A 26304-nucleotide genomic window follows, 5' to 3' on the forward strand; every position below is an offset into this window, starting at 1 on the left:
CGGAAGGATCTCATACCCAGTTGGTCCTCCCGAAGAATAGTGGTAAGCACACTCCACCATGTGTGTGAACTCGCAGAGGCACCATCAACTCAAAGCATATCCAGTGGAGAAGATGGGCATGTAGATTTCAGAGTCCTCTATCACTCGCACAATCTTCCCACCAATCTCCTCGCCCTGTCATATTTCTCCATCTTCCCTAAAAACCCGGAACCCTGAATCGGTCATGAACTCATAGAGACAATTTGTAAATCCATTGTGAGTGTCTAGACCTCGAAAGCTCAAGAACACCTCCTAGTTGGTGCCTTCCGGACAATCACTCCTACTCTTGCTCGCTGTTCCTGAGTTGGCTCCTTCATCATTCATCGTTGGAGACTTGAAAACAATGCAGATCGTCTCCGTATCCTCAACCTCTGGTTTTGTTATTGCTTCCCGGAAGTCTAGTTGATCAACTTTTCAAGCCCTCGCTGCAAGGCCCGTGACTTATTAAATAATGATAGCTCATAAAATATCAAACCATCAAAGTCAAAGCAGGCCGGCTTGGTAGCTTCGGGGCAATTACAGACGACTTGAGCGAATCACAGAGGCGCCTCACTTCAATTTGGGGAAAAGTGCCAAAAAAGTCATAAACCTTTTGTCTTTGTACCGATTTAGTCCTAAACCTTTTTTTGGTGCCGATTCAGTCCTAAACCTTTTTAAGTTGTGCCAATTCAGTCCTTTCCGGCCAATTTTGGCCGGATTTTGCTAACTGGATGCCGGCCGGTTGACGTGGCCTAATCGGCGCTGACGTTGACAATTTTTAATAATATTTTTTTTTTTTTTATTTTTTATTTTTTTATTTTTATTTTTATTTTTATTTTTTGTCTTTTTCCTCCGGCCGGTCGCCAAGGTCCGGCGACCAGCCAGAGGCCACCGTCGGCGAGGGTGAGGCCGACCCGCCGGATCCGGCGACGGCGAGGCTCGCCATGGCCGGATCGCGAGGCGAGCCTCGTCGGCCTCGCCGGCCATGGGCGAGGCTCGCCTCACCAGATCCGACGAGGGCGAGGCTCGCCATGGCCGGCGAGGGCGAGGCTCGTCCATGGCCTGATCTGGTGAGGCGGCCATGGGCGAGGCTCGCCTCGCCGGATCCGGCGAGGTCTAGCCTCGCCGCCCCTCGCTGGGCCATGGGCGAGGCTCGCCCGCCGATCCGACGAGGGCGAACCTCGCCCGACCTCGCCATGGCCGGCGAGGCTCAACCTCGCCAGATCCGGCAAGGTCGGCCTCGCCCTCGCCGGTGGTGGTTTTGGCCGGTCGCCGAACCTTGGCGACCGGCCGGAGGATAAAGACAAAATAAAAATAAAAAGAAATTTTTTAATTTTTAATTTTTTTAAAAATAAAATATTATTAAAAATTGTCCACGTCGTGCCGATTAGCCACGTCAGCCGGCCGGCGTCCAGTCAGCAAAATCTGGCCAAAAGGACTGAATTGGCACAACTCAAAAAGGTTTAGGACTGAATCGACACCAAAAAAGATTTATGACTAAATCGGCACAAAGGCAAAAGGTTTATGACCTTTTTGGCACTTTTCCCATTCAATTTGAGTAAGTAATTGGTCCTTCTAGAGTCTTACATGGCGTTACTTGCACGCAAAATTCTGGGCATCCCACGGGTCAAAAAAAAATTAGAAGTTTCTGAAGTTGTTGGAAATTGTTATATCAATTCGTTATTTCAAAAAAGTCAATTAGAAGTAATATCATATATCAAAGAGGAAATTCAGACGGGATTTATCAACGTATACTGCCATGAAATCCCTTGAGATATTTAGAGCACATTTGATTCATAAAATTGTTCTAACGAAAACTGTTTCTTGTTTCATATTTCATCTTCTTGAAAATATGTTGGGAGAGTGAAAAACTAATCGTTGTACAAAGTAATGTCAATTCTAAAACACAACAACCAAAATTTCTACCGAAGTATTTTCATTGAGAGTTTTGGATACGAAAACAAGAAATCGGAAAATCCCCTCGTACCAAACGTGCCCTCAGGACTACGCAGGTTATTCTTCTTTCACACTTTCTCCTTTATTTTGTACGGTACAAAATGTCCACACACTTGTTTAGAAATAAATAAAGAAAATTTGCAATTTTTTAATAAATAAACTGTACATAATATTGCATGTCTTACTTTGAAATTAACACACAAAAGGAGAATCTTTTTCAAATTTTTCCATAGACTTATGGGATCAAATCAGAATAGCAAAGGAAAGAAAGGAACACACCTGGAAATATTGGAAATTGGCTCCAAGTCGGACTGTCTTGGGTATCATCATCAACTACAGGGTAATTAATTTCAATGAAGCAGTGATTGAGTGCTTGTAAGTAAAGAAATTAGGAATGACTAAAAGCAGTTTTATCATCATCAACAACTACAAAGGAACTTGTGGTTTTTCAATTATAAATCAAGATATTATTCAAATTTAATATATTTGGATATATATGTCAGCATTTGTATGCTACCCAGTCTATAATATTTTGAATTAACAAAAGTCAAAATAAATGAAACATGAGATTTGTCGAAAATGAAAATTAAATGTTCAAAGTGACAAACCTTCGATTGATTCACGATCGTCTTCGGAAGCTTTATTAGTTGTCGTGCCTTTTGAATTCACGTCTACGTGAACCTCTTTATTACCAAAAAGAGAAGTAAACATAAATAACCATAGACAAGTTAATTACACTTTGCATGCTTTAGATTATTCATACATGATTAGTATTAGGCTATTTCATTGCATGTATTTTTTTTTTGTATTATACTTAGATGGTGACCTTTTAAACAATGAAAAAAATTAACAACTTAATGGAGATTATGAGTTTTTTTCTCGAATTAGGTATTGTATCATGAATTAGTTCTATGGGACATTCTAACTTTCATATCTTGTACAATGTGTTTTTTATGCGTTTTCTTTTTCTCATTGTCATTGATCTAATTGGCAAAATCATTCTTAATTTAAGTTTATACAGAATTCTATCTGTCTCCCCAATTTCATGCAACAATTATAGCAGAACTATACATAAATAAGATTAAAAAAATAAACTTATTCATATTGATTTTATCAATTAATATAATTAATCTATAACATTTCTTACTACTATCATACTGATGCATTGCATGGATTTTTCTAAAATAAAGTATGGTGCTTAGACTTTATTGATTGATTTAATAATTGAAAGACAATAGACATAAATTTCCCTACATAATCCATATTATTTTTCAGATTTTTGTGGCAACAACATTCCAACAATTAGAGTACTAACACGAACTGGTTGATTTGGTCCAATTTGGTCTGATTCTTGCGGTTTGATTCCCGGTTCCTAAAAGTGGAACCAAGGTCCAAGTGGTCTAGTTCCCGATTCCAAAGGAGGAACCAACCAAATCGGACAAATTACTTCTTATTTATTTATTTTTATTTCTTAAAAGTAAACCTAACCTAAGTCAAGCCAACAATAAGCTCCATTGCCTAAAATTGTTAAGAGAAAAGTAGCTATATTGTCCTTAGAAGTCATCTTTCAATCACTTCACCTCACCTACGAACTATTTTCCCATTTACTTCTCATTGCCTGGAAATTTGAGCTCTTCCTTCCTTTCTCTCCCCTCACCCTCTCTCTCTCTCTCTCTCTCTCTCTCTCTCTCTTTCTACCCTTGTCTAAGCCCTTCCCTTCCCTTTCCCAACCTTCAGATCTCCCCCTCTCCTCGAAATCTCTCCCCCCCCACCCCTCTCTCTGGGCACCCCCGTTGTAGACAGTAGCAATGGTGGACTATGAGAGTAGCCATCATCAGCAAGTGAAGGAGACGGCCTTGAACATGATAATCTAACTCCACTTCGAAAAGGGCCTCAAGAAGAAACGCACCATTAACCAGCAGGAAAATGAGCTTCGCTGCCTCTTCCTCCTCTCCTTCATCTTCCTTGCCCTCCTCTTTAACGCCTTCTCCCAGCCATCGTTTCACGTCCAGTGTCGCCTCGCTAAGCCGCAATCTCCCTTGCCCCCCTCATCTTCTATGTCTCCATCACCTAGACCCTCCACACCATCAACGCTTCAAGAACCAATGACAATGTCACAGGATCAGTTCCATAGGACTACCTAAGAATCGGACTGGAGTGGTTGGTCTAGTCTAGTCCGGTTCCAGGCACCTTTGGTCTAGTCCCCAATTTTAAAAACTGGGAACCGGTTCCTCCGACTCAGTTCCAAGTTCTTAGATGGAACATGATCAAATCGGGAACCAATTACTTCTACCAATAACCATGTATTGGACAGTTTGTCAATGAATTTTCTTTTTCAATGTTATCTTTACACTTTGCCATAATAGGGACAACCAATTCTACTGATAGGTTGTTTTTGGCTCAAAACGAACGTTACATAAATTCTTTTTGGAGATACCATAATGATTTGACTCCTCGAGGAGCATGTCTTTTAAATGATTAGTCACATGTCATCTCTTAATAATAAGTACTTAACTATTCTGAACCAATTTGCAAACCAAGTAAACATAGAAGATAATTAGTCCTCACGAGGTAATTGTTTAAACATGACTCTCTAATAAGGGCAAATTTTCTGGTAATTTCTTTTGGTCTTTTTTTTTTTCTGGTGATTTGCTTAATGTCCATTGAGCGCTAGTAAGTCATGAAACTAGGATTGACAAAATGCAGCGGTATCATCATTGACCATTGTAAAGGGAACTTGTGGAGCCAAGTCATATCAAATTAGGAGATTTTGACTTTGAGTAATACATTTTGCGTGTTTACTGTCTACTTGAGAGGAATAGTCATGGCCACGGGCTCGAGAAAATGAATCAATCAGCTGTCTTCGGTGGCCACACATATCTGCAATCAAATCAGAACAAGAAAGGTTACAACGGAAATACCTGGCAATATTGAACTGCGGTGGTTATCCATGGAGGAGTCTTTGCCGTTCCGTCTCGCAAGCATGTGAAAGACTGAAGCAGAGAAGTATTTTTACGCGGTTGAAGGCGAACTTGATTTCTGTTCTCTTGGATCCTCTCTTTTTATACAGCGACTGGTGGCTTCAGCAATAGATGTCATATTCAAAACGATGCAACGTTTTCCATGTGCATCGAGGGAGGCGAGTGAATACATTTAGTCAATGCAGCCAAAGTTAGAAAACCGAGGGCAACATAGATTATTCAGTCACATCCTGACAAAACAATGTGAACACGCATATGTTCCCTCGTACCATTCTTAAACAAAGAATGTCATACTTAAAATCATAAGAAGCAGAATCTATGGCCAGGGAAAAGTCAATAATATTGAAGACAACGTAATAACCCCTTGACCCGAGGCACGAGAAAAAGACAAGTACGAACCATGTGCTATGTTAAATCAGGACAAAAAGCGATTCGAACTTCCCAACATACAACCATCACCAAATCGAGTCTCTAAATATTCATAGTCAGTTTATGGGGGAAAAGTATTTAAAATTCTACTTTATGACTCATTTTCTGAGAACAAGATAAGCTGAATAAGCATAAAATCAGAATAATTCTTTGCTGCTATAATAATTCTAAAGAAGTCAATGTCAAAGGCTGAATGATAACATATTGGAAATGGAACACATTTGAATTAGGCTGTGAATGAGACGGATGTATTTAATTAGCAATTTTCACACTTTCTTATGGAATTCCTCTGTGAGAACCGTCCAAAAAATGGGGAAGTGACACTAGGATATGAAAATGCTATTGGTTTGTCTGTAGTCGTAAGAACTTGTGTGAATTTTTCTTTCATTGGATCATATTTACCAGTTAAGCACCATGGAGGATTAAAGATATAAACCAACTTGTTCATTGTATATACTTTTTTGTCCGTGAAAATGGGGCACATTATTTGTGCATTGCCGATTCAATTATGCAGTCTGATGAATAACTACATTTCCATCTTCTTTAGTTAATTCTAATCCTTTTTCTAACGTTATATGAGTTCATATATTTTGATGAAATTATTAAGGGTTAATACCACCATAAACTCTAAATTAGTACACTCGCACCACATTTATTCCCAAACAAATTTTTGTGTCATAAAACTCCCAAACGGGTACACCTGTACTATAATTATCTCAAACTAATTTTTGCATCATAAAAAACCCCAATTGTTACGCCCATGCCACATTTACCACATTTACCCTAAATCGTGGTAAATCTAGAAATTTTGGGAGGATTAGTTTGAGGTGAATGTGGCATGGATGTACTAGTTTAAGATTTTTGTGTTATGAAAATTAGCTTAGAGTAAATGTGCACGTGTGTACTAGTTCGGAAGTTTAATAAAAATGTAACGTGTATATCAGTTCATGATTTTTGATGAGATCAACCAATTTTTAAAAGTAGTAGTTGAACGCTATAATCATTTACCATAGAAACTGATGTTTATATATATATTTGGGTCAGTAGAGTAGGTGGCACTCATCATGGGGGTTTATTAGAGAGCTAGTAATGTGAATGTGGATAAGAGTCCTACATAGGAAAAATAGAGGGAAACCATTTGGCTTAAATATGAGAAAGCCCACGTAAATGTTGTTTGAAGGCATTCGATAGACATGATTATAGTTAATCATGACCAGACACTTAAATTTTTGTAAATAAGCAATGTTGGAGTTTCTTTTTAATAAATGTTAACTTTTTGACAAACGTCTATTAAAAAAATTAACTATTTTATCCAATCCAATGGTTGTTTTGCTTAGGAGACATTATTTTGTTGTTATTATATAAATATATTCCTCCGTTTAGAAAAGCTATTTCATTTTTGTGTGATTTGGTTGAGAGAGTTTGAGGGGCTAAACTACTATCCTGGCGGCATTATTCCCTTTCTTTTGGTTGCTAAAATCGGCATTATTGCGTTAGGAAAGTGAATTCACGTCTCTTAAGCGAAAAAATCTGTTTTGTATCCTACTTTTCTTCGGGTTTTCTCTAATTTTCGAAAGGCGACTATTTGTCTTCTCTTCCTTTAGTCTAAGGATGTGTTTTGGACTTAACTAAAAACCAAAAGCAAGCTTTTACTTTCCACCATCATTTCACATATTATTTAAATATAAAAATTATGAAAAGCATTGTATGTAAAATTATGTATCGACATTAATATATGGTGCAAGTTTTAGGTGTTTCGAATCTCAAAAACATGCATGTGTCACAATATATAAATTAAGCAAAAAGTAAAAGAAGAAAAGTCAATCAAGACAAAGCCGACACTTACTTTTCACTACGGGTTCTCCTCCCTCGGGTTAGAGCTCAGAAGAAGGGGCGAGTGAAGGAGACAGCTTTACTTTACCGGATTGTTGGGGGATTCCGTGAGAGTACGTGAAATTATAGTCCTTAATGGATTATCTAGCTCTTTTCCTTTAACGTGAAATTGTTGTCCGTAATGGATCAGCCAGCTTCTTATTTTATTTTTACTTTTCCTTACTTTTTATAAGTGTTGCATGTAGATAATGTCTGTATTTATAACCTATCAATCGGATATGTGATTGTAGGAAAATGTCGTCCAATATATTTTTCATTTTTACTTATGTCGAGTAATCATCAATCACCATAAACAAGATCCACCGGTCATGGCAACTTAGCAAGTACTAAATATTGAAGTGAACATAACAATCATATCACATGAGGCATAAGGAAAAAAGAAAAAGAAAAGACAGTAGAAACCACGTGCTAGCATAGTTTTCTATTAGAATGTGTAGCCTAAAGCCATAAGCTTCTAGGTGTAGGAAGTGATGTGGGATACATTAACAACCACTCTAATGTGCAAACTGGATTATGAATAGCACATATAATTTGAGTAATGGGTTGCGACATACATGAAATAAACTGAGGCAAATCATGACTTCGATACATGGTAGATTGTTTAATCTAAAATTTTAAGTCTAGAGATGGAGGGAGATCATATATATAAAAAAAAAACTATATAAATCCGGTGAACAAATAATGTGTTCCATCAATTTCTTCAAGAAAAGAACACAAACTCGAGATAAATAGCAATTCAACTTCCCAACATTAAACCATCAGCAAACCGAGTTTCTAAAATAAAACCTTGTGTTATAAAAAAGCCTTAAATACAAAATTGAGAGCCAATAGACAACCCAAGGAATTTTCTCGATTCAGTCGAAGGCCTACATTCATGCGTAAAGGATAAGAACGAAGATTCATGTCTCAAAGTACGATGCAAGAGAAAGAGCTATGGAAACCCCTATACCCTAGTACTCCTAATGTGTGTCACATTCTCTAAATGGTATTTATGCTAAATCCCTAAGACAAAATAGTAAAGAATTACAAAAGTCCGTCTAGTGGGGCGAGATCCCCTTGCACATAGTTTAGCCTGGCGCTTTGCTGCCACCACAGATATATCTCATGCAAAATTCTCAATCAACTCGTTATTGAATTAATCTCGTCAGTTACAAATTAACAAGGCACAAAAATACAAGGTCACAATTGCTGAAAAATCCAAATGATATTTTGAAGATGATAGAATAATTGAAGGTTATTAATATATTCACTAATTGTAGAGGTGGTCTGCAAATCCATCCTGAATATCAGGACATCAAAAACTCAAGAACATGTCGTAGTAGAAGCCTTTTGGGCAATCACTTCTAATACTACTGGCTGTTCCTGAGTCGGCCCCTTCATCCTTCGTCATTGGAGACATGAAGGAATACAGAGTGTCTCTGTTTCCTCAACCTCTGGTTTGGTAATTGCTCCACGTAGACTGGCTTTGGCTGTTCCCGACAGTGTAGTTGATCTGTAAAAATCGACCTCCGAGGGGTGGCTACGTCTAATGTGCCAACACAATAAATAGGAAGGGCCATAAGGATGCGACACGTGTCCGAAGTGGCCCCAATTTCACACTCTTTCTTCTCTCTCCTCTCTCTCCTCTCCCCTGCACGCTCTCTCAGGCCCCACCACACTATCAAGAGCAGCAAACAAGCTGTTCACCTGTTCAGCGATTCCAGCAAAGTCATTTGGCAATGGCGGACGATGGGTTTCGATGGAACTGCGGCAGCTCAGAGCTTCGGAGGAGGGCGACGGGCCAGCGCCAGGCCGTGCGACAACTGCAGGTCCGCCACGGCCACCGTGTTCTGCGAGGCCGACGCGGCTTTCGTCTGCCCTGGCCTACAACCCCGGCGTCCATAGCGCCAACAAGCTCGCTTCCCGCCACAAGCGGGCGTGGATTTGCGAGGCGTGCGAGCGCAGGCCGGTAGCCTTCGCGTGCAGGGCCGACGCCGCCGCCCAGTGCGTCGCGTGCGACATGGCCGTGCACTTGCCAACCCCCTCGCCGGCCGCCACGTGCAAGTCTCCTTAAAGCCCTTCTTCGACCCGGCCGTTGCGACGGCTCCGTCCCTGACTTCCTTGACGGCGAGTGCTGCAGCCCCCACGAAGATTGTGAACGGGGCCGGGGCGGAAGCCAGAGATGCGTTCTGGAATGGAGAGAGAGAGAGAGTCTGAGCGTACAGAGGAGAGAGAAGAAACAGTATGAAATTGGGGCCACTTCGGACACGTGTCGCATCCTTGTGATCCTTTTTATTTGTTGTGTTGGCACGTAACCAATACTTTTCTCGCTGGGGGACTTTATTTATTAAATGGCAGAAGAAGAAAGGGAACTGAGAAAGACGAAAAGAAAAGTCACAGAAATTAGTATTCAAATCCTTTATTTATCTAATCAAAATATATGCAAATTTGAATTTATGTGAAATTTGAATAGCGAAACCCGATTTTTAAGTTGTTAAGTTGAAAAATTTCATCGAAATGATAAATTGGAACATTTTGCAGCCGTGAAATTTGACGAAAATTGATTTAGAGTAAAGATTTAATCCAAAACGAAATTTTAAAATTTTGTGATAGTTTTAAACATCCCATGCAATCTAATTGCTTCTCGAAAGAACAAAGTGGCAACATTAGAGGAATCGGTAATGCACTTACATGGGATGAAGTGGGCCATCTTGGAGAACCGGTCAACTACCACAAATATGAAATCATAGCCACCTCGAGTCTTAGGCAAACCAAAAACAAAGTCCATTGAGATGTTCTCCCATGGAGCATTGGGTATTGGAAGAGGTTGGTAGAGGCCGGTGTTTTGTCTTTGACTCTTAGCCCTTTGGCACACCACACAGCTTTTCACATACTTTCGCACGTCCCTTTGTAATGAAGGCTAATAGTATCTTTGACAAACTGGAGCCTCGGTCTTGTCTTGCCCAAAATGGCCACAAAGTCCACCATTATGAAGTTTGGCTAGAACTTGTAGGCGTAGAGATCCCTCGGGCACACATAGTGAGTTACCTCGAAAAAGATAACCATTGAAGAGTGTATAAAGGCTGTTTGGAGTATCCGCTTGCTGCGTTCCGAATATTTTAAATGAACTTTTCGTTGACACGTGAGAGCTTCGTCGTTGCCCTACTTGCAATGGTAATCACAGCCTTTTCAACGGGCATTGATTCTCAATGTTTTCAGGTGCTCTCCTGAATTGGCAAAGCGTCTCCACTAACTTCGTTGAACTTACAAGAAAATTGATTTTTTTTTTTTTTTCAAATGCAGTTTAGAAAACGACTCGGGAGCGAACATGACGTTCCATATGACTATGGCTTCTTCCATTTCATTTTTGCCACGGGAGCCATGTACATCCCATGAAAAAGTATGCTTCCCCTCTTGCAGATGTTTATCTTACACGACTGTTTGCATTTTTATTTCTTAAGATAATCATTTTTCTTGTCCGTCCCGATGCCACATTTCCAGCATTGGATGTGGCTACTATAGGAAAAACCCTTTCATCATCGCCATCAACATCTGTTTTGGTGGAGCTTCTATCAAGTTGTTTAATATGCGTTCCTACATTCGCTTCTTTATCACTTGTAGTAACAGTAATGCTAATCATTAGTGAAGATTTATTGTAGCTTCTTCATTGGCTCATATTTTTTCAAGGGAAAAGCCGGAGTACCCTTGACAAGGAAGAAGTCCTTGACTAGAAAGGCAGTGATCTCATGCTCTTGCTAACGTCCTTTTGCAGGTGGACTATTGATGTGGGTTGGACAAGCACTTGGGTCAGGGTTGTGAACGAATGGCTAGCAGTTTGTGTTTACCGCAAGTACCCAAAGAAGCAAAGATAAATCTAGACCGCACAAACCTCTCGATGCCTCTTTTGAAGGTACTTCATCCCAAGCGAAGACTATGTTAAAGTCAGATTTCTAATGCAATAGAGTTCAATCTTAATGCAAAGTGTGGATGCTTGTGGCTCCAATGCCATGGAAATGCAGAGAATTTGGTGGAATTCCATGAGAAGTTTGGAATGTCTCAAATTCTTTGGCTAGTGTTGGTTCGATTCGGTTGCCATCCATGCAACTAGCATAGGGAGCTGTCCTCGGAGGCTCGACTCAACCAGAAAACCAACGTGACCGAAACTAGAACTTGATCCATTTGTGGGGCGAAGTCTATCTGCAGTTGAAAAAAAAGGGAAAAGTAGAAAATAGAAAATGGAAGGTAGTGGTTGACAAGGCAATGCATTTTGCCCCTGTGGATATACTCTCATAGGGATGAATTTGGTTTTCTACCATACGAGATCGACATGCCAAAGAGTTTTGTGGTATAAAACTTTTTAGCTGATTTCGGTGCATAGAGCATTTGTTTAGCTGAGTATTGAGTTCACTACTACTATCTCAGTAGAAAGATGCGACATTTAACCCTGAAACTTTCTCAAGGATTATACTAAGTGTGTAAAATGAATACGTGTTCACAAAATCTTATTCAATAATACATTCTCCCAGCAGACGAAACCTATGTACACAAAAAGCAAGAAATATGAATAGTCAAGACTTTCTTAAACAAAATCTCGAACTCGGTAAATTTCGGATACTCCACCGGTTTAAAAGCGATGGACCCATCATCGAGCGCAAGAGGGCATTTTTGTAATTTTGCACGAAACAAGCTTTCTTGGCCAAAGTCAGTTTAGCCGCTATATTAACTATTAATGGAGTAATCCCTGATTAAATGTTGCAAATCATGTTCGGGGCCAAGGATATACGTGGTTGACTTGCGTGGTTACATAGGCGTTTCAACAAGGTAAAGTTTCTTTTACCACTTTCATGAATTTTTTTTTTTTTTTTTGGTAAATTTTACATCGCATGATAACCGAGAGGAAAAGTATTATATCATGTTGTGGCCCGTACTTAGAGCATGAATGAAAATAGATTATCTTGAGGCATGCTATTTCATAAAGCTGGATTAGTTCTTGGATGGATTGTCAATTTGGTAGTAATTTTGGCTATGCACTGAAAATGTATGTGGGTAAATTAGTCAAATAATATGTTAGTATGTTGAATATGATATGTGGATATAGGATTGATGCTCATGATCGGCCTAGGCATTGAATATGATATAGGTCCATTGACTGGTTATTTCATGTGAGTTAATTATAGCCAATTTAATTTTGGGATTTACCTCGTTGGCTGCCGGCTGTACGGGGTTTCAGTGTCATAAAAAAAAAAAAAAGTAGTTTTCGAGCTTTCTCACATGGTGAAGTGTGACATTAGTGTTTCGACGTGAGTAATAGATTTGATATTAATATGTTGAGATTTGAGGTGATATATAATACATGATGTTGCATTATGTGATTTATTTATTTTTGGTCGAAACATTATGTGATTTAAATGTGAATATTTGTGTTAGTTTGATATGCTGTATAATCGACATAAATTCTGCATCAATCATAACTTGATCCTATAGAAGTGGTGATTGTCGGATGCAGAACCATATGATTTTCCTCACCCCCTTTATCACAATTTCAGGGTCAAAAAATGAGGAAAATTTATCGAATGCATGTGGAGAGCAATTTGAGGGTAGTAGGAGACTTTACTTCTGGATACGGACTTGGAATTGGGACAAAAATATTTTTACATAACCAGAACGAATTCTTTACATAAACTCAGGATGAATATTATCATGAAGACTGATGATTCCTTTAGGACTTCTACTCTGGCCACAATAGTAACAAGTGATAGGCTTCATGACTCATGAGAAGGGAAATAAATCCTTAAACATAACACACAACTCAGTATACATGGGTAAAAAACAATCATTATTTAGATGAAATTTTCCTTGAAACGACATGAAGCAAGCTCCGCAAGCACGATTGAATCTTGCTCGATAAAACACTGAATAAAGAACCTAGAAACTTAATGTACAATGCGATCACTCCTGGAAGGTTTGCTGTCGCCGTAAAGGGAACTCTTTCATCCCCAGGACAGCTGCAGCTATGCTATTTTTCTTTTTTTATCCGGGTGTACTGACATAATGTGAAATGGAGATTTGAGAAATGCTTTTTCTCTGTATATTCATTATGTATATTTAGGTTACACTTGTACATTTATAATGTAAGAGACAAAAGAATAAAACAGGAAAAAATAATAAATGAATCTCTATTTTCCTATTTTCTTATTTACCAAAATTAATCCACGGAATCGGAATCTTCAAGATATATTTTCAACACTCCCCCTCAAGCTGGTGGCCTGTAGATGTCAAGGATACCAAGCTTGCTCAATAGATATCTATGATGTTTCCGACATAACGCTTTAGTAAAGACGTCTGCAGGTTGCTCCGTTGTTCCGATTCCTTTTGTCACCAGGACTCCATCTTTGATCCTATCCCGAGTGAAATGACAATCCACTTCTATGTGTTTTGTTCTTTCATGAAAGACTGGATTTGCCGCTAATTTGAGTGCAGCATCATTATCACAAAACAATTCATTGGTCCACCGATTTGTATTCCGAGATCCAAGAGTAGTCCTCGTATCCAGACTATTTCACGGGTGGCCTTTGCCATGGCCCGATACTCCGATTCTGCGGATGATAGTGAGACAGCTTGACAATTTCTTTGTCTTCCAAGAAATCAATGACTTTCCCAGCTTTATGCAGAAACCAGTAATAGATCTCCTGGTCATTGGACATGTGGCATAATCCGTGTCACAAAAAGCTGTTATCTTCATATTGCAGTCACGAGATAGAAGTATACCAAGGCCTGGACATCCCTTTAGATACTTCACAACCTTCAATGCCGCATCCATATGTGATTGCTTTGGCATATGCATGAACTGGCTGAGTATTTGTACGGCATATGATATGTCAGGTCTTGTCATTGTAAGATATATCAACTTTCCGACAAGTCGCTGGTATTCTAGAGGATCTTTGAGCACTGAGTCCTTAATGTTTGAAGAAGAACTTATGTCATATTCATGCGTCGTCAATTTGACATTCTCGCTCAACTGGAATGATCGCTGGTTTACATCCCGATAGACTCCTTGAAAACAATCTCCAAGATGAATTTCCTTTGATCGAGGCAAATTCCTTCATTGGACCGAGCAATCTCAATGCCAAGAAAATATTTTGGTGATCCCGGATCTTTGATGTGAAAGGTGGAGTGTAAATATCTTTTGAACTTGGCAACATCGAGTCATTATTTCCCATGACAAGTATGTCATCAACATATATCGTAGATAAATTGATGATGCTTTTGTAGTACGTGTAAACAAGGCATAATCATACTTAGAATGCTCAAACCTGCATTGGTTAGTGCAGCAATGAATTTGGCATACCATTGTCTAGATGCCTGTTTTAATCCGTATAAGGATTTGCGAAGACGACATACCCGAGACTCCCCGTCCCGCGTAATCCTTGAGGAATATCCATGTAGATTTCTTCATCGAGATCACCGTGGAGAAAAGCATTATGCACATCCATCCGATGGAGAGACCAATTTCGTATGGCTGCAACGGATAAGAAGGAACGCACCGTGACTTCTTTAGCTACCGGAGAAAAGTCTCATGGTAATCAAAACCTTCTTTTGAGTGAATCCATTGGCAACTAATCGAGCTTTATAGCGCTCAATAGAGCCATCTGCCTTGAATTTGATCTTGTAAACCCATTTGCAGCCAATCGGTTTCCGTCTTGGCGGCAAAGGGACAATATCCCATGTGTGATTCTCCATTAAAGCGGTAAGTTCGGATTCCATCGCATGTTTCCATCTAGGGTCTCGTGCCGCTCGGCGAAGGAGAATGGTTCTTGTTCTTCGATATGCGACTTATACAACACATATGTCCGGCGATAACCGATTAAATGATACATATGAGCCAATGGGATATTGTGTACTCGAAGAACTTGCAGAACATATGTAATCCTTTGTCCATGTAGGTGGACGAGTGTGCCTTCCGAGGATCGGCGAGGCAGCTCGAGGATTTGTGTTGTAGGATCCATGATTCGGGGAGAATTGGTGAAGCAATGTTGTTATAGGAGATTGGGAAATGTCCTCGGATAATCCCGGCGAAGTTGCTTCGAAGGTGATAATTCCATTGATGCGGGACGAAGGTGGTCCCGATGATATGGGTGGTCCTAGTGCAATAAGACACCCTGGGTGCCGAGGACAAAGAGTCATCGGACAAAAATAGTCCTGGTCGTGTCCCGATGGTAAAGAGGACTGTGATGAAGAAACCGTTTCCTCAAAAGGAAATATGTCTTCATGGAATACAACATCCCTGCTAATGAAAAGGTCCCCGTAGAGATCTCCATAACTCGATATCCTTTCTGAAGAGAAGAATATCCCATAAAGATGCACCGAGTGGCTCGAGGGCCCATTTTATCTCGAGGACCCACATTTGTTGTATAGCATAAACAACCAAATACTTTAAGATGATTATTATCAGGTTGTTTGTTGTAAAGCATCTCAAAAGGGGTCCTACCATTAAGAATTCGAGTTAGCATGCGATTGATCAAGTAAGTCAGCGTTGTGACCACACAATCTCCCAAAATCTTATGGAATGGAAGCTTGATATTTTAGAGCACGAGCAACCTCTAACGAGATGCCTATGTTTGCGCTCAACAACTCCATTTTGTTGCGGAGTGTAAGTGCAGGAACTTTCATGAAGTATACCATGGGAAGATAGAAATGTGTTGCAATCAGAAGTGAAAAATTCACGCCCATTATCCGTACGAATTTTTTGTACAGATTTACCAAACTGATTTTTAATTATGGAAATAAAGTTTGATAGATGACCAAAAGTTTGGCTTTTCGATTGCATAAGATAAACCCATGTGGCTCGAGTGTAATCATCAACAATTGTAAGGAAGAATCGAGATCCATCACGGTGAAGAGTATGATAAGGTCCCCAAATGTCCATATGAAGTAAAGAAAAAGAATCATTGCACGAGATGTACTTTTTGGAAAAGGTGCTCGAGATTGTTTAGCTAAAGGACATATTGGACATTTTGGATGAGGAAAAGAAGCATCGTGACCCAATCGTTGATGAGAAAGGAGATTTTTATTTGAACCGATAGCATTACAAGAAACATGCTTATTTAATAATTCTAAATCTCCGGGGAATTGTTCCGAAATAGATTCCATCTACCACACTACCCAAGGCCATCACTCGCGCCGTCGAATGGTCCCGAAAAAGACAATTGTCGGAATTGAATGTGGCATGGCAAGAGTTATCCTCGCATACTCTTGAGACAGGACAAAAGATTGAATTCAAATTCTGGAATATATAGGACATTTTTCAGGATTAAATTGGGACCAAGATGAACGGTGCCTGTTTGGGTAACATTTGTGGTGTTCCCATTTGGAAGACGCACTGTGATAGGGGATTTTGGCATTTTATATGTGTGCGAAATTTATTTATTTTTGCATACTATGTGGTCACTAGCACCTGAATCGATAATCCATACATCAACCAAAAACGAATTCTTGTTGTATAGGAAAGTATCTGAGAATCCTGCACTTTTATCGCTAGTCTTGAGTTGATCCAAAGATTTGGACAATATTCGATATTGTTCTTGAGTGATCATCTGGTGAGATGATCCATCCGCCTTTGTGCAAAAACTTGGGAAATAATGGATTCTCTCTTCTTGTCATTAGGCTTTCCATGCAGCTTCCAACAGTCTCAATGGTATGATGTGGACGTTTACGTAGCTGCAATATTTATTTTTAAACCGGAATTCTGCCCACCGACCTTCTTGCCGACGTGGCACGATCCCACCGTCCGATTCTCGTTGAAGCTGCGGATAGATGATGGCGCCCGATCCGGCCAAGGCGTCGATCGCATCCGTCCGTTCGGCCGAGATCCCGGCCGTCCGATCCGCCGAGCTGATCTCGTCCGTTCGTTCTCGCCGAGATCGGCCGATCGAGATCCAAGGCGTCTATCCGAGCCGTCCATCTTGGATCGGCGATCCCAGCCATCCATTCCGAGATCTTAGATCCGAGCCGTCGATTGAAATGATTTAGGTTTCCTCCGGTTCTCCTTGCTGCAGCGCAGCCACAATTTTTCTCTCCGATCTGTGGAGTTTCCGCCGAGAGTTGCATCGCCGAAGGGAAGAACGGCCAAGCTCAGGCCTTCGCCTATCCGAGCATGTCCAGCGGCGGCCATCCGATGATGCTCCTCTTGGACGGCCAACTGGTAAATGCGGCCGAGCGGAGGTGGAGGGTCCATCGCGAGGATTTGCGATCGGAAAGCCGAGAAGGATTCGTTTAAAATGAGTAAGAATCTCGTCGTTTTCTCCCTCTCTTTAATTTTTCGGTACTGTTGGAGGGTTTCTTCGGAACCTTCGAGTCGTTCTTTGGCGGCCTCAAGCTCATTCCATAGAGCGGAGAGGCGGTTGAAGCAGGAGGTAACCGAGAGGTTCCCCTGCTTCAACTCCGACAGGGCTTGGGTGACGGTGAACAGCTTCGCTCGGTCGAGGCGTCCGTACATCTCGCAGATGCTATCCCAGAGAGTTTGGGAGTCTTCGGTTGGTGGGAGTCCGGCTGCGATTTCCGGTGCGAGGCAGTTCCCGAGCCATGTGCGAACCAGTTGATTGCACTTACGCCACTGCCATTGAAGATGTTCGTCGGCCGGAAAAGGAACGGCTCCGTCGAGGAAGCCGTCCTTGTCTTTGGTGACAAGGGCGCGCCGGAGATCCCTTGCCCAGGCCACATAATTTTCTGCTCCGGTAAGCTGCATCCCGAGGAGCTTCAATTCGGGTCCATCGGCCGGCGACGTGTACAGAGGGTCGCCGGGTTCAAGCCGGCCGCCGCCGCCAACCGGAAAAAACAACGGCGCATATCCGGGTTGAAATCCCGGGTCGGGATTCGTCCCATGACCCGGGATAGATTCGGTTCCCTGACCCGGTGGCACGTATCCGGGTTGAAATCCCGTAGGTAGGATTCGAACCTGGATAGATCCGGATCCCCGACCCGATGGCGTGTATCCGGTTGAAATCCCGGGTAGGGATTCGAACTCGGGATAGATCTGGATCCCGACCCGGAACGAATCTGATTCCCGAGCAGAATCTGTCGGCCCGATGTCTCTGTGGGGCCCATTACGGACTGCGACGGCCCAAAAGGGTCTGGGTCCATACTTGTCCGGCAACGGGCCAAAAGGGTACCGATTCCACACCTGTCCATATGCTGGAGGAAAGGTTGAGGCCACCGGACCGGGCCGGAGATGTGGCCCGACGCCGGAATCAATTGTGCAGAAAGGGTTTCTTCTGATGGATGAACAGAGGTTCGGTCGCCGCTAAGAGATACAACCGGATCTGAGGTAGGTGTCTCCTCTGTTGAGGAATTCTCAACATTCTTCGTCATGGCACCAAAAAAATTGAATTCCTAATCGTTTTGCTGGGCTGTTTCGCAGGTAAAGATTATGCAAGAAGAGGCCAGAAAAAGGAACGATGGCAATTCAAAGAGTATGCGGAAGCTAGGTCAGGAGTATCGACTCTGATACCATGACAGAATGTGAAATGGAGATTTGAGAAATGCTTTTTCTCTGTATATTCATTATGTATATTTAGATTACACTTGTACATTTATAATGTAAGAGACAAAAGAATAAAACAGGAAAAAATAATAAATGAATCTCTATTTTTTATTTTCTTATTTACCAAAACTAATCCACGGAATCGGAATCTTCAAGATATATTTCCAACATGTACATCCTTGGTAAGCTCTCGGCCATGATCCCAAGAGCTGTACGTACTAACGAATGTTTCGAGTTTTTCCATTGAGTAAGGACATTCGACGCTCTCTGATCTTCTGATAGGCCAAGCTAACCATCTTGCTTCTATTTTCATTTCACAAGATAGAACCTTCAAACCATCCAGAGCCATGCGAAGCCCGAGAGTAAGGTCCGGCATGCGTCCAAGCTTATTAAAAATTTGCATATGCTGAGAAGGCAACGGCAACAAGTTCAAAACCTGCAGACAACGGTCACAGTACCTCTGGTTGCGTTGTCCATAACCCCCATCTTTACTGGCAATTTTAACCCCTAATAATGGATTTTTTGGGGACACGCAACAAACTTGTAAGCCACTTCGAAAACAGAAATTCATTGCCCTAATTCTTTCCAACAGGAGACCAGACTGTAGATAAGATTTTCAACTTCTCCCATTGGGCAGGCTGATTTTACGATCCCACAGCCAAACAGGATGGCCTCAGTCGTTGAAGCAGGACATCTTGTCTCTGAAGCGTTAAATATTGTCGAGACAGAAATCTCTTTGATGTAACTAGGCATGCATTGGAGACAAACACTGTACTCTGTCTGAATTATCCCGCACTCTATAAGCAAGTCAATAGGATCTTCAGAGAGTCTCAGAAAGGATCCCAGCTCCCCTCCACTCATAATCTTGCCATATAATTCAGATCTTTGAGCACTCAAATGACTGGTGGATCTTTTTCTGCAGTTTTCCAGTTTGAGCTTTATGGTGCTACTGTTAATCTTTACCACTACATTCTCCAGGTTTTCAATCGATAAAGGTAGTCCTCTAATCAATGTGCCGGAAAGATCCAACTCTACCAATGATTTCAATAGCCCTATTGCGTATGGAAGTTCTTTTAGCCTTGTAGAATTCATCAAAGACAAGTACTTAAGATCCACTAGCTCTGAGATTTCCTGAGGTAGTTGATCAAGTCCGAGATCTTCCATCACTAGCCTTGACAGACCGGTAAGTTTACCAATCCAAGATGGCAAATTATAAATGTATTGGCACTGAATTAAGATAAGCTCTCTCAGGGAAGATAGACAACCAATTTCCTTTGGCAAATCTTTTAGACGAGGACACCATTTGATCTTCAAGCACTTGAGTTGCTCCAATTTTCTAATTGAGCCATCAATTTCATTCAAGTTCTCACAATCTCTGATGATCAATCTCTCTAAATTCAAGCATCCAATGAAGTCTGGTGTTCTAGTTAGAAATTTGCTACCTTTGAGATTTAATACCTTCAGTTGACTTCCCATCTGTAAAACAATCAAATTAGTATCATTAGAACACATTGGATCAAGGAATTACAGCATGTCATCATATGAGGAGACTGAGTAAATGCATGGACTGAGATCTTACCATGATTTGGACCCATCCGCTCCACTCGTCTATGATAATATTACCTGAAAGCTTGAGAATAACTAGGCTCTTCAGCAAAAGTTGTTTGCCTGAAGTTTTGAAGGGCAGTGGCGCCAACAAAACCATCTTAACTCTGGAAATATATTCTTAAAATCTCCAGTGAAGTTTCCGCCGTCCATTTCAAGGAACCTTATTTTCGAAAGATCTGCGAAGTCTTCACGAGTAAAGTTGTGTCTAGATCTCAATTGTGCAAGCGCTACTACATTATCTGTTCCCGATAAAATAAACCATAATTAGTGAGCACAGAGGCATCAAGTTATATGATGAACTTTGAAAACATGGAATATAAATCCTCTTTGATTTTTCCTGTAGAAGAAAAGGCTGATTTTGCATTGGTTCTTACCTTTCTTTTCTGCACTATGTCTAAGGCCATCTCATGTGACCACAATCGGCTCCGCCCTTCGGGATTTATAATATTCTCCCGACGAACGATTTCTCTTCCGAGATCTCTTAATTGATCATGCATCCATATTCTATCGCCATCAACAATCTTGATCAATGACTTACGAATGAGGACCCGAAATTCAACATCTGGAAAAAGGTTGCAAGATTCCCACATATAAAATGCATTGGTTTTTCTCTTCATCACAAAGAAGCATGCGATATCCAGAAAAATTTGTTTCGTATCATCCTCCAGTGCATCGTAACTTATTATTAACTTTTCTAGAACTTCCTTTTGGGGGACTTTCTTCAACTTCTTCAATGCACCATCCCATGGTTCATTTTTTATGGTACGGAGATACGAGCCTATCACCCCAATAGTCAAAGGGAGTCCTCCGGTTAAAGCTACAACTTCCCTTGAAAGATAATCAAAATCAGGTGGAGGTGAATCTGTGCCAAAGGCATGCTTGCTAAAAAGTTGTAGAGCATGATCAGAACGTAACTCTTTCATTTCATAAGAGTGAATCTCCATGGGCTGCGTGAAGACTCTTTCTTCTAACCCTTCCACCTCGGTACCCAGTGTTTCTAGTCGTGATAATGATCCTACTTCCTGGACAAAACCAGTTAGGTTTTGTTACCAGTTGCATGAGATGATCACCATCATTCACATCATCGAGAACGATCAAGACTCTTTTGTTAGGCAGTCTATGTTTTATCATATTTACTCCTTCGTCTATGTCAAAGGTCTCTGGACGTGCGAGGTTGAAAAGGTCCCGCAGTAGTTTCTTTTGCAATTTTACAATGCCATTGAATTGGGATGATGATTCTCGAACATCATGAAGAAAGCTCCAACCTTGAAATAGAGGAGAGAGTTCATTACAGACTATGTTGGCAAGCGTTGTCTTTCCGATGCCACCCATGCCGTAAATTACGACAACTCGGATATCAGCACAAGTGGGATCTAACAACTTTAAGGTCTTCTACTCTGTCCGTTATTCCAACCAAATCATCACAACCATTTCTCTCTCGTGTTATCATCCTACCAGAAACCTCTTCCTTGATATCTTGAATGACTTTGCCGTGGCTGTCATATTCGTGAATTTAACGCTTAAGATGCTTAGGATATTATATAAATAGAATATCCATCAGAAGCATGACTTATAAATGGCATACATTTAGGGTTAACCCATCACCAAAATAATAATAATAATGATGATGTGGGTGATGATGATGATGATGATAACGTGCCTAAACAGAGCATAGAATGGTACAATAAGTAAATCAGCATTACCGTTGGCCTTTAACCTTCGGTCCCTTGATTTTAGCAAACTTTCTTAAAGCCTCCTTCCAAGGCTTCACTACATGACGGCCTCGCTCCTCCTCATGCCTCCGTAAGGCGTCTTCGTACAGTTTTGTTTCGAGCTTAAGATCCGCGGGTTCCACGTCATAGAATATCGGAAGGATCTCATGCCCTGTTGGTCCTCCCAAAGAATCTGGATATGCACACTCCACCATGTGTGCGAGCTCGCAGAGGCACCATCTACTCGAAGCATATCCCGTGGAGAAGATGGATATGTTGATCTTGGAGTCCTCTATTGCTTGCAGAATCTTCCCCCCAATCTCCTCGCCCTGTCGGATTTCTTCGTCGTCCATAAAAACCCGGAACCCTGAATTGGTCAGGGACTCATGGAGGCGATCTGCAAATCCATCCCGAGTGTCGGGACTCGAAAACTCAAGAACACGTCGTAGTTGAAGCCTTTTGGGCAATCACTTCTACTACTACTACTGGCTGTTCCTGAGTGGGCCCTTCATCCTTCGTCATTGGAGACATGACGAAATACAGAGCGTCTCTGTTTCCTCAACCTCTGGTTTTGCAATTGCTTCACGTAGACTGGCTTTTGCTGTTCCCGAAAGTGTAGTTGATCTGAAAAAGCTTCAACATTCAACACTACTCAAGGGCCAAATGAACCACCATCTATTCCGCCACAATCAACCCTCACAGCTATTTCAGGAAACTATCGTAGGACTTCCGGCCGCAGGAATCCCCCCACGCACAAGCTCTCAATATTTCGTATCGGCGGACGGCTCCCAAGAAACCTCCCGAAATCATGAACAACCGGTCCAGCTCCATTCGCCAAAAAATGCCCGCTCGCCAGTAATCGCAGTACCTCCGAAAGCCAAAACTCAGCCAAAAAAGCCCAACAGGAAAAAAGAAATCATCAGCTGATCGCCATCGGCAGCGGCATCCGCTCGCCTCGACGGACGCAGCCGCGAGACGGACGCCGGAACGGCCCCGGAGCGAGGGGGAATCATTTGCCTCGACGACGCCCGGCCGCTCCGATGGGGAACGCCGAAAAAGCCTAGGCGCCGTGGGGGAGGGGATCGACGGGGTCGGGCGCTCCCTTCGGCCGGAGGAGGAGGGCGCGCGGAGCGATAGAGTGTCGATATCGCAGGAAGGGAGCGACGGAGAGGATTCGGTATTTACAGGTTTTAAAGAGATAAAGTGGAGAGAGACAGAAGAAAGTGGGGGCCTTGTGACAGACGAAAAGAACATAAACGAGAAGGTAAAAGAGATCGGGAGAAGGAAAGAGAAAGGAAGAAAGAGGAGCCAAGCGTCTCGACGACTTAAATCAGGTACCGCTTGGTAATTAGTTAAATCCCTTATTTATCTAATCAAAATAATTTTTGGGTTAGGATATAAATTCGAAATTATGTGAAATTTAAAAGGTCCGATTTTTTAGTTGTTACGCTGTAGAATTTCAAGGAAGGGTCGTGCAGCCGTCAAGTTTGATGGAAATTGATTTGAAATAAAAGTTTAATCGAAACGAAAATCTAAAATTTTGCCATGAAGTTCTGCGTTGCTGGCATCTTTGACTCGTGGAGTTCCGTCATTGCCCCAGTCTCATCACAACCTTTTCAACAGGCATTGATTCTCAATGTTTTCACGTACGCTCCTCAATCGGCAAAGCATCTCCATTGACTTCATTGAACTTCTAAGGAAATTGATTTTTTTTTTTTAAATACAATTCAGAAAAACGACTCGAAGAGCGAAGATGACATTCCATATGGCTACGGCTTCTTCCATTTCGTTTTTGCCACGGGAGCCATGTACTATGCTATGCTGCTGATTGGTTGGAATACTCATCATCCCATGAAAAAGCATGCTTCCCCGCTTGCAAATGTTTAGTTTGCATTTCTATTTCTTAGGATAATCATTTTTCTTGTCCGTCCTAATGCCACATTTCCAGCATTGGATGTGGCTATTATAGGAGAAACCTTTCATCATTGTCATCAACATCTGTTTTGGTAGAGCTTCTATCAAGTTGTTTGTTATGTGTTCCTACGTTTGCTTCTTTAGCATTTTTAGTAATAGTAATGCTATTCATTAGTGAAGAGTTAATGTAGCTTCTTCACGGGCTCATATGTTTCAAGGGTAAAGCCCGATCCCTTGACAATAAAGAAATCCCTGACTAAAAAGGCAGTGATCTCATGCTCTTGCTAACGCCCTTTGCAGGTGGACTATTGATGTGGGTTGGACAAGCACTTGGGTCGGGGTTGTGAACGAATGGCTAGCGGTTTGTGTTTACTATAAGTACCCAAAGAAACAAAGATAAATTTAGATTGCTCAAACCTCTGACCCTCTTTTCAAGGTACTTCATCCCAAGCGAAGACTGTGTTAAAGTTAGTGTTGACATCTAAATTTTTACCTAATTATTTAGTAATTAGTTGCATATAAAAAAAAAGTAAAATTGCATTTCATGTAGTTGCATTTGCATCGATACCAAAACATGACTAAACGCAGCGGCTCGCGGGCGATTACATGCACAAAAGGTGGTCTCTCTCTTGCTGATCTGAAAATACACAATGAAAGAAAGAAGAAAGAAGAGTCTTCACGTCCATTATCTCTTCCTCATTAATGCATGCACAATGCATGGATAAAATTCGGCAGACGTAAAAATTCTAGAGAAGCCGCATGCGTGGAGAAAGCAAAGAAAAAAATTCACCAATGCACGCGCGAGAATTCTGGAGAAAGTCTGCAAGAACATGGGCTCACCATTTTATAATATTTTATAGTGAGTTGTTGCAAGGAATTCTCTCCTTCTTGGAGAGCAAATCAAGAAAGAAGTTCCCGCACGTCCATTGTCTCTCGCTCATTAATGCATGCACATGCATGCGCAAGAATTCGGCGGACGTGAGGAGCCTCAAAGAAGCAAAGGAAAGCTCATAATATATTAATTTTGGTGAAGCAAGGAGGAGTGTGTTCAAGAAAGGAGCAAGTAACAAGCAAAGAAAAGTCAATAGTTGTGGCTAAATTAATGAGTGTCAGACGGTGGCCACCATATTTGAAAAAAGAGCCGAACGTGAACAGCAAGGAAAAGTTACGGCTGCCCTTTGTGCACCTGTTCACACTAAAAGCCGGTTGTTGCCTATAAATAAGCAAGGATCCTTGGCTCTAAGGGGGGAGAACGAAAATTGACTGAAGAGGTTTTGTGAGAGCTATTAAAAAAGGAGAGCCCGTAGAGAGACACACGAGCGGAGAGAAAGGAAAAGATTAAAAAAAAAAGAGATGCTCATCGAGAGAACCAAGGAAAAATGAAGTGAGGGGGGGAGGTCTGTGAGAAAACCAAAAAAGAAGAAAAATTTCATTGTGAAAGGATTCTCCTTCGGTCAGACGAGTGGAGGAAAGAAGAGTGTCAGAGAAAAAATTCATTTTGGAAGGGTTTCTCTTTCGGTAAAAAAAAAAAGAGAGGAGCTGAACAGAAAAAGAAAAAAGGTACACTGAAAACAGGAGAGAGAGAGAGAGGGGGAAAAAGGAAAAAGCAAAGACAAGACCCCTACTGTTCATCTTCTCCAAGAGCTCTTCGCTCGTGGATTTCCACCGGTTTCTGCTCCCACGCCGTTCGACCCCAGCAGCGAATCTGCTGCTTTCCGCTCCTGCAAACCACCGCCACTGGCAACGCCTCTGCCCCGTCTGAAAAGAAGCCGCGAAGCCGCCGACCACCGCAGCGCCCAGCCTCGCCTACGGCCCGTGTCGGTCCGCCCAGCCGCACCACCAGTCACCACCATTCCGCCGGCCATCCCCTGTGCGAGCACCACCCACGTGCTCGCACCGCCGTTCGTCACCCCTGCTGTGGCCGTGACAACCAGCAGCTTCCGATTCGCTTCAGCGTCCTCCACTCCTCTGTAGATCGTCACCGCACCGGAGCCCCACTCACCAGTCGCCGGCCTCAACCCGACGACCCATGACCTGCTCGCCTCCACCCGCAGCGCCCGACGCCCCCTCTGTCTCCGCTGCTGCCATCGCTCGCCTCCATCGCGCCCGCCAGTCTCCGCCTGCAACTCGTGAAGCCACCGTCTTCGCCCGAACACCAGCAGCCCGTGAAGCCACCGTCTCTGCCCGCTCCTGCAACTCCGTCTGATGCCGTGAGCACCCTCCTCAGAGCGTCGGCCTCCCCTCGCGCTGTGACCGACCCCGCACAGCATCACCG

At 42.0% G+C, this 26304-nt stretch overlaps 1 protein-coding gene across 1 annotated transcript in view; it reads right to left on the reverse strand.

The window, feature by feature from the left end:
• The window catches only part of LOC104438459 (disease resistance protein RUN1-like), a 41628-nt gene extending 18515 nt beyond the window's left edge, over positions 1 to 23113 (reverse strand). The window contains exon 1 of the mRNA XM_010051621.3: positions 22785 to 23113. The gene's annotated coding sequence lies outside the window, so the exon portion shown is untranslated. The remainder of the gene's footprint in view (positions 1 to 22784) is intronic.
• Between the last annotated feature and the right edge of the window lie 3191 nt (positions 23114 to 26304).

Source organism: Eucalyptus grandis, chromosome 3 (assembly GCF_016545825.1).
Source record: "Eucalyptus grandis isolate ANBG69807.140 chromosome 3, ASM1654582v1, whole genome shotgun sequence".
NCBI lineage: Eukaryota > Viridiplantae > Streptophyta > Magnoliopsida > Myrtales > Myrtaceae > Eucalyptus > Eucalyptus grandis.